We start from the raw sequence: 9683 nt of genomic DNA, 5'->3' as shown, positions 1-9683 counted from the left end.
ATGCTCCAATCAAGACAAAGGGAGCTGAATGAATAAGAAAACATAACCTGCATATATCCTGTTTACAAGAGACCCACCTCAGAACAAAAGATAATACACAGGATGAAAGTGAAGGGATGGAAAAAAATATTCCATGTAAATGGACGTGAAAATAAAAGATGGTGAGCAATACTTATATCAGACAAAATAGACTTCAAAACAAAGGCCATAACAAAAGAAAAAATGGTCATTACATAATACTTAAGGGAATAATGCAATAAGAGGCTATAACTCTTATAAACATATTCACCCAATATATGCATGTAAAGATAATATTGGAGAACTTTAGGAAATAGATAAACTTTGTTTTATTGTTCTTTGAAGCTCTAAAACATAGAACAAAACCTGGCACATAGTAGGTGTACAGTAAATACTTAATGAATAAGAATAATTCTCTTTGTATAAGCAAAGAGAAAAATCAGGAGAAGCAACCATAAGAAATACAGTAGTGCTGTATATAGAAAAGATAAACTAAAGGGAGAAAAAGAGTAGAAACATAGACTAGAATGAGGTGTATCATACTACATTCTTGGATCACAAGGAAGGCAAGGCTAGGAAGGAAGTATACAGAGCTTAAGGAAAATTTTATAGAATAGCTACGATGTGCCAGGCATCTTAAAAATATAAATGTATTCATCATTAATTTAACAGATTTATTAAGTACCTACTTGACAGGGACTCCTTTGTGTTCTTGAGCTCCATCACTAAACAAAAGGAAGATTCTTGCCCTCAGGTAGCTTTATTTTAGTATATATGTAGATGTTAAATAATGATCATAATACAAGAAAATTATATACTACCTGAAAGCTAATAAGTACAATGAGAAAATATAATATTGTAGAACAGGACAAGGGGGATCCAAATGCATTAACAAGGTGACTAAGAAGGCATCATTTAGAAGGCAAGGTTTGAGTAAGAGGGATGAATGAAAATTAATCAAGCATGTGTCTAAGGGGAGATACATCTAAGTGGTGAGAACAGGTAAGGTAAATATCCCTTGGAAGAAGCTTTTCTTGGGTGTGGAAGGCACAACATGGAAGTCAGGAGGTCTGGAGCAAAGATTCAAGGAGAAAAGCAGCAAAAGCATAGGTCAGATTTAATGGTGAGTTATAGGGAGTAGAGAACAAATCATGACCATTAGAAACTATTCTGGCTTTCACTCTGAGTGAGATGGAAAGCCATGGGAGGGGTTGGAGCAGAGGAGTAGTTTGTTGGTCTTTAGTTTAAAAAAGATTATCTTTTCAGTGAAACAATGTTTCAGTAAGAATTAATTTAGGTGCAAGTAAACCAAATAAAATTGCATTTCACATAAGGGTTTATTTTTCTCCTGGGATATAGATCTGGAGAGAGGTGGTTCCTAGGAGGATTTAGCAAATTAATGATGCTTAATTATGTGGGCATCACTGTGAGCTTGTTATTCTCCTGGCCTTCGCTTCATACATGGTGATAAAGTGGTTGATGTAATCTCAAGAATCACATCCTTACACAACTGTCCTCAAAGGCAGGAAGGAGTAAGGAAAAAGAAAGCTTCTCTCTCTCCCTCTCTCTCTCTCCCCTACCTCTCTTCTCTCCCTCCCGCGCTCTCTTTCTCCTGTCTTTTTTAGGGAGAGAAATCTTTTCCAGAGATCTCCACCATCTGTCCTATAAACTTTTAGAGCAAAACTGGCTCATATCAAACTATAAACAGATTACTAACTAGCAAGTGGGAATAAGATTTCCATCAACCAAGAGCTGTCCCCTGGGGTAGAACACTACTATCTGATATCTAAATAAAATTAGAGCTGTATTAATCAAGAATAAGAAGAAATATCTGATGAATAGGCAAGTAATAGTGTCTCCCAGAAGTAGCACATTTTATTATATGTAACTTTTGTAACATAATACAGCTAGAAAAAGTACAGCAAGAATTGAACCCAAGGTCTAAAGGTCTGTCTGATAATAAACTCATGTTGTTTTTTTAAACCAGACTGGTCCCAGCACAATTATGCCACACTGATGTGAGGGGCTGTTTTGGGGGACCTTAGTCTAGATGGGAAATGCTAGTAACTTACAACTATAATAAACTCTTTAATGCTTGCTGACAGTGCAAGCATATCTTCTCTCTTTAAATTGAGGCCATGTATCAAGCCAAATGTTAGTTAGAGGTTTGTGGAAAGCAGAATCTTTCAAGTGGTCTAAATGCAAACCATAGAACTCACTTTAGCTCATTTAATCAGTAATGGAATTTAATAAAAAATATTATAGATCACAGAATCCATGGAGGCTACAGAGTCAGAAACATTATTAAGTAATTCCAAAAGCCTTGTGGCAGGCCCAGTTGGACACCTCTACAAGAACATCAGCCACTGCTCCCTAAGAAATCTCTCACTGGACTTGGCTTTCTCAACTTCCCATTGTTTGAGTATAATCTCCTCAATGTGTGTCATATTTGCAGAAGCAAGAGACCATACCTATGTCCTATCTGCTCAGGATGCTGGAAAACATATTTTTACATAAGAAATTGTGAAGTATTGGTGTTATTTCTTCCTTTACTGTCAGTGAAACTATCAGTGCTTTGTGTTATTTAAAAAAAAAATTTAAACTACCAATTCAATTGCTTTTATAAATATAGGTGTATTCATATTACCTATTACTCTTTTTTGTGTATTTTCATAGTTTGTATTATTCAAGAAATTGGTCCATTTCATATAAATGATCACATTTGTGGACATAAAGTTGTTTGTAGCATTGCTTTGTTATTCTTTTAATGTCCATGTAATCAGTAGTGGTGACCCCCCTCCTTCTATTTATAGCATTGGTAATTTACACCTGCTTTCTTTTTTGATTAGCCTATCTAGGTGTTTATCAGACTTATTGATCTTTTTGAAGACAAACTTTAGATATATATTTTTCTATTTTATTCCTGTCTTCAATTTTATTCATTTACTATTTTTCTTCTACTTATTTAAGCTTTAATTTCTCTTCTTTCTATAGTCTCCTACAATAGGAGTTAAGGTTATTATTGATTCTAGCTCTTTGTTCTTTTCTAAAATATACATTTAATGCTAAAAATTTTCCTCTATGAACTACTTTTCCTGCAGCCTTTAAATTCTTATGTTATGTTTTTATTTTTATTTAGTCCAAAATATTTTTGTTTCCTTTGAGACTTTGTTGGACCATATGTTATTTAATTTGTTTAGTTTCCAAATAATTGCTAATTTTAAACTGTATTTCTTTTACTGATTTCTAGCTTAAATAATTAAACACACTTTGCAGGTTTTCTATGCTTTTAAATTTGTTGAAGTATCTTTTATGTTCCAGAACATAATCTATCCTGGAGAATGTTCCATTTGAGCTTGAGAAGAATGTGTATTATGTTATTGCTAGATGCATTTTTCTATAATTGTCAATTAGATAAATTTGATTAATGATTTTGGGTCAACTATATTTTTAATGATTTTTAGCTTGATTCATGTATCAATTACTAAAAGTTCTTAAGTTTCAAGTATAATAGTGGATTTATCTATTTCTTTTTTAAGTTTTATTTAATTTGTTTCATATATTTTGATACTTTGTTAGGTGCATAAATGTTATTCTGTACTGCCCACTTTATTCCTGATACCTTTCCTTATTCTAAAGTTTGCTTTTCTGAAATTAATATAATTACTACAGGTTTTTTTTGTTAATGTTAACATGGTGTACCTTTCTCTTTTAATTAGGATATTCAGACTATGCATAGTTAAAGTGATTATTGACAGTTGGATTAATATCTACATTCTGTAATTCTTGTAGTCATTATATATTTTTTCTTTTTTTCCTTTAGCTTTCTCTGATCTTTTTAAAAAGACTATTTATTTTTAGAAAAAAAGAAGGGAATGAGAAAGAGAGGGAGAGAAACACTGATGTGTGAGAAAAATATAGATCTGTTGCCTCTTGCAAGGACCCCAACCAGGCACTGGGATGCAACCCAGCCACGTGCCCTGATGGGGAATCCAACTGGCAACATTTAGCTTTGAGGGACCACAGTCAGGCAACTGAGCTAGCTGGTCAGACTCAGGGCAAGGCTTTCTCTGATCTTAACTGAGTACTTTATTTATTTACATTTCTTCTTTTTAGTATGTTAATGGTACTTCATTAACATTTTTTAGAGGTTGCTTTAGAGTCAGTATATGCTTTACAACAATCTAGGTCTACCTTCAAATAATAGTAAATGCTTCACATATACAGTAGTTACCATATAACAGAGTATTTCCAATTCATTGCTGTATTCATTTCATTTATTCATATGCTATAATCACCCAATACTTTGTCAGTATTATTACTTTAAACAGTTACCTTTTAGATTAATTAAGAATGGAAAAAATTATACATAGGATTCATATAGTTTATATAGTTATATACAAAACATGTTATTATACTGGAACTCTGTGTGTGGGGATAAAATGTGTAAGAGGGTGTCATGGAAATCACTGCAGACTTTTGTGATCTGGCAACCAGAGGAATATGCAAGGCAAAATTTGAATCTCTGAAATGTCCTTTATTGCAGACATTACAGCATTTGCACAGGCCCTCCACCCTTGGGTGTGCACCGGACCACCAGCAGGCCACCAACCATGCTTCCGCGGCTTGCCACGCACCCCATCACTCACTGGGCCAATACTCCTGCCCCTTGCTGTGGCTTATATATGATGCATAGACAAAGCCAGCTACTAGCCAAAATAGGACATCAATGCTTATATAACTGGGAGTGCACTGTGGATGCAAATCTAATTATTATCTTTAAGCAGCCCATGCCTGGGCATCTGGGGTGAGGGAGCATGACTGACTCTGTTGTCCTCACGGAGTGGAAGCATTCTCTAATTCTATGACAATCTCAGACTATAACTTTCACAAATAGTTTTGAGATTTTTTTCCCCTTTAAGTATTTATGACTGGAGTGGTGGAAATGCCCTTTTCCCAACTATAAAGAGTCTCCCCCTCACCCCCATAGTAGGTCTTTGTTATGTAGAAAACTGAGCATATTTTCCAATGTCAGATCAAGAATGGGATTCTTCTTGAATCTTCACATTGAAAAGTAGACTTTCTGGAGATAAATCTCATGAATGTGCCATCTCCTTTAAAGCTAGTCCCAGGAGATTTTCATTCTCATTCTAGTCTACATTTAGTTTTTGCCAATTTAGCAGAATTGCCATTAAGTTTTTCTACCAGTTAATGGCTCCAGGGGCTTCTGTCCCTGGGTAAAAAAATCTGTGTCTCACTGATTTTTCCTATATCTTCAGATTGTGGGGTCATGGTTTAACGTGCAACTCATATTCTCTATGAGTCAGAGAAATGTTGATTTTCATTTTGCTCAGCTTTTTGTCTTGTTAATGGAGTGATGGCTTCTGAGCTCTTTACAAATCAGAGTTGAAACGAGATATCTGGGAAGCTGAATTTTGACTTATATTAAGGAAACTTTACACATATGTTGGAATTTGCAACATTATAGTAGTATAAAAATATAGGAAATTATTGGAATAAACAAACAAAGGATGAGTATTCAAAACATGAAGGACTACTGCAAATATTACAAATATTTACTAGACCACACAATCAGTACAGAACGTGTCAGAAATGATGTATGTGTTTAATAATATTTGGCTTAGCTAGTTTCACCAAGGCTTTGGGTGGCTACTGCAATAAGAGAATTTAAAAGTCTGTTGTCTAATGTTCTCTAGATGGCATTTTAAAAGGGAAAAGACAAAGTTTCCACAGCAACTCCTTCTTCTGAATGTCCAGTGCTAACCTGATATGTACTACCCCTGTTCTTTTGATGGACATACTCTTTCCATAGTTAAATTTAGATAGTCATACATTTCCTCACCTCTAATCTGGTTAATATATGAGCTATTATGTTTTAACAGTAAGTACATAATTTTATTATTTTATTTGTTTTATTCAATATATGTTATCCTATTCTAAATACTGAAAAGAGGCTGATTTCTTAGATGGTAATATATTTTTACCCTACCTTACATATCATTTTATGTATCTATCTTCAAAATCCTCTGGAGGAATAGAGAAACTTAAGTGGCCAAACCTATCTAATATTTAATTAGGAAAGTATACTGAAGTTTTTGATTTAATGGAGTTGGAATGTTGTCTTAAATTTTATTTATTCATGTTCTATTCACTACCCCATTATCTGAGTAAATGTGACCTGAGATGGACAGCAGGTACTAGTTGACTGACTGAAGTACAAATGTTGGTTGCCGCAAAATAAGGTTGCTTGGTAAGAGGCAACAGGGTCAAAGCTTTTCACCCTAAATAAAATATTTTTTGACAGTTTTGCTTATAAAAGAAGTTAATTTTAATAGGAACTGCAGTAATGTTGGATTTTCTCATAGTATGTATAGTATTAATGAAAATGTATGAAGTCTATTTTAATAAGCTCTTTTTAAAGGTATGAATGTGTCCTTTTGATGGGAAGAATAAAAATAAAAGATAATAAGGTTGACTGCCATAAAAAAACTCAAATTTTTACTCTGAACTATAGTCAAGCATTCTGCCTAAGTTACACAGCTTGATTTATCCAAGAAAATTGCATTTATTCATGGAGCAAGAAAGTATAGAAACTAATATCATGACCTCAAATAACAATTCTAAATCTAATAAGAGTCTACTTTAATGCAAGTATGTGATTTAGAAGATGCATTTTAATGGCATTTATTAAACCTGATATATAAGAAAATTTGTGCTTAGAATATGTTGTTGAAGCTCTTGAAACTAGGTAGGGAACTTTGACTTTTAAATCAGAATATTAACATTAGAAAATATATTTGTTTCTTGATTTTCCTGGATTCTTGCCCCACTGCACAATCTCTGCCTATGGGTTAGCTTCCTCTATGGATCTGAAACCAATCAGACTTTTGGACAAAAAAACAGCACACATTTGTGGTTAATCCCATTCTGCCCATGATAGCTGGGTTGCCTATAACCAGGGTACTATTTTCTCTATCAGTCTGTTCTGATTAAGGATCTGCTTTGTACTCTGGCAGAGTACAAATAGAAGTTGCACTTCTATTTTCCAGTCCTTCAGCCACTGAGCTGCTGTCATGAAACATCACATCTCTCAGTGGTATGATTCCTGCTCAGACATATTTGTTCCTCCTTCTACTTGATGTTTCTAAATGTACATTCTCTTCTTCTCATCTTTGCTTAGGTATAAAACCAGGTTTTAGGATTTATTTTGTATGTTTTCTTTCAGTACTCAATTGGGGGTTGTAATTGAATCTGGATCCCACAAGTTTTAAGGGAGTGTTAATCATAAAGTAGAAAAACCTTTTAAAATGGAAGGTTATTCCATAAATTTGAGGTTTAAATTTATCTCTAGGATGAATATTTATTTTGAGAAACAAGGTGATACCTTCTGCAATAAAACAAATAAAAAACACATGATGTTTGTGGTTCTAAGTTATATAAATAAAAATTAAATATCTTCAACCAAAATGCATATTTAAACTGGAAATGTTCAATAAGTTAAGCCACAATGTATGTTTATAGGGACATTGGAAGGTTATAATTTTAGTAATTTCACCTTTAAAGATTGTTTCTTTTAGAAACATTTATTTTAAAAGTGTGAGTTTAAAGTACCCTATGACTTTATTATTTTTGCTCTTGAGAAGATATAGTGTTTGTATTTTTTACTATATTTCTCACAGTGGTTTGGGAACAGAAACTAGAAAGACTAAGGAAATTCTAAGCGTGCCCTTCTCTTTAACTTTGACTAAAAGGAGAAACTGAAAAGGAATTGGATGGTACTGTCAATTTAACATGAACTATTGTCATGAACCACATAACAAAATTTCTATCAATGACAGACAGACCACATATATGATGGTGGCTCCATATGTTTATAATGGATTTTAAAAATTCCTGTTGCCTAGTGACATCTTAGCCATCCTGGTGTTGTAGCACAGCACATTCATGTGTTTGTGGTGATTCTGGCGTAAACAAACCTACTGTGCTGCCAGCTGTATAGAAGTATAGCACCTACAATTACGTACAGTATACAACCAATTCCTAACATTTAGATGGAGCAACAAAAACATTCTTTTAAACTCTATGTAATTTGGTGGTTCTAGTAAAGTCATAAGGAACATTTTCTTGAACAAAGGGGCAACATCTGATGTCAGCGCTCCTGAGAAAAGATTGATACCCAGGACTATGGTACAGAATTAGGGAAGGGTTAGTAGGAGAGAGTAACATGGTCTAAAGCTTGTTGTACCTACTGATACCATTACTGGAGGCTTGTGCCCAGGAAATAGTGATAGGCTAAAGAAGCAGTATTATATAGCAGCCAGGTAAGAATAGGATTTTGAGAGTATTTAATGATGGGGAATATTTGCTGGTAGAATTGGTAGAGTTAGTGAGATTAAAATTTTGGCAATCAAAAGTGTGTGTTCTAAGTTAGTATAATGTGAATATTTAATGAAAATATTTGTAATCATAACAGGTGATGCCTGAAAAGTCAAACTTTAAACAATCGTTTTCTGGACTAATTACCTTGTTTTAGTCTTAGTTTCAGACTGTTCCTCAATATCAGAGTCCCTGCAACACCTATTTGTAAGCTATTTATAAGTATAATTTATAATTATATTATTCAAATGAAGTTTTATATTTTTATCAAGTAAAGTTTCAGAAATTTAAAAAAAATTCTAGTTATCTACTGAAGTTTGAAGGTAATTATTTACATTGCTATTTGAGTTCATCCTCAAATTTGAGGACCTAGTGTTGATACAGAGCCATCTGATTAAGATCACTGGGGAGAAGTAGGAGGGGTTGTAGGAGGAGCTTGCTGTGGCAACGGGAAGCAGTCTAGGCCGGGATTGACTGAAAAGCTGAATGCCTCCAGAGCCAAAGGAAATAAAAACAGTGCTGGCTCTTTCAGGCTCTGACTCAGGCTCTCTGGCTTTTGGACTGGCTGGCTCTTGCTCTCAAGCTCGATCTCAGACTCTTCTTCCTCGAGGATGCCTGGTTGTTGGTGCTGCAGCTGCCTGCATTTCCCAGTGGCCAGTATGTTGGTTGGGAAGAAAGTCTGGGCACAGCCCAGCATCGGGCTGGCCTGGCAGAGGGTGGCAGGCTTATACTTTGGTGTTCTAGAGGGAACGGGCTCTGCGGCAGGAGCCTGCTAATTCTTCTTGAATTGTGTAGCTTTTGTGTATTATGTTGTTTTAGTTTGTAAACTAACCATATAGAAACTATCAAGGGAAAATATAAGAGAACCCAGATGTTAGAGTTTAACTTTAATTGATAGACTTAAGTAATTAAAGTTGTGCCTTGATGCTTAAGTGATTGCTTTTGAATAAAGACTCCTTTCCTTTATCACCAAACCTTTGCCTCTGGAATTTTGTCTAGAGGGTGATCGTGGGCAATGGGACCCCAAATTGCTGTCTGGTAACAGTGCAACTTCAGTTCTACATAAGAATATGCTTAAATGCCACTTCCTCTGAGAAATCTTCTATGACCCCTCTCAGGGAAAAGTAATTTTACACTTTTGATTGTGCATGTTACTTTTTCTTCTACCTCTTCTTTTTCACTCTGTTTTTGTGAGGGTCCATGTTGCTGTTTGCTTTAGTGCATACTAATATGTCCTGTGGTACTATATACTTTTCTCAAGGGAGAGA

This window comes from Furipterus horrens, unplaced genomic scaffold (assembly GCF_987537825.1).
Source record: "Furipterus horrens unplaced genomic scaffold, mFurHor1.1.pri manual_scaffold_4, whole genome shotgun sequence".
NCBI classification, from domain to species: domain Eukaryota; kingdom Metazoa; phylum Chordata; class Mammalia; order Chiroptera; family Furipteridae; genus Furipterus; species Furipterus horrens.
This window is presented reverse-complemented; position numbering follows the sequence as displayed.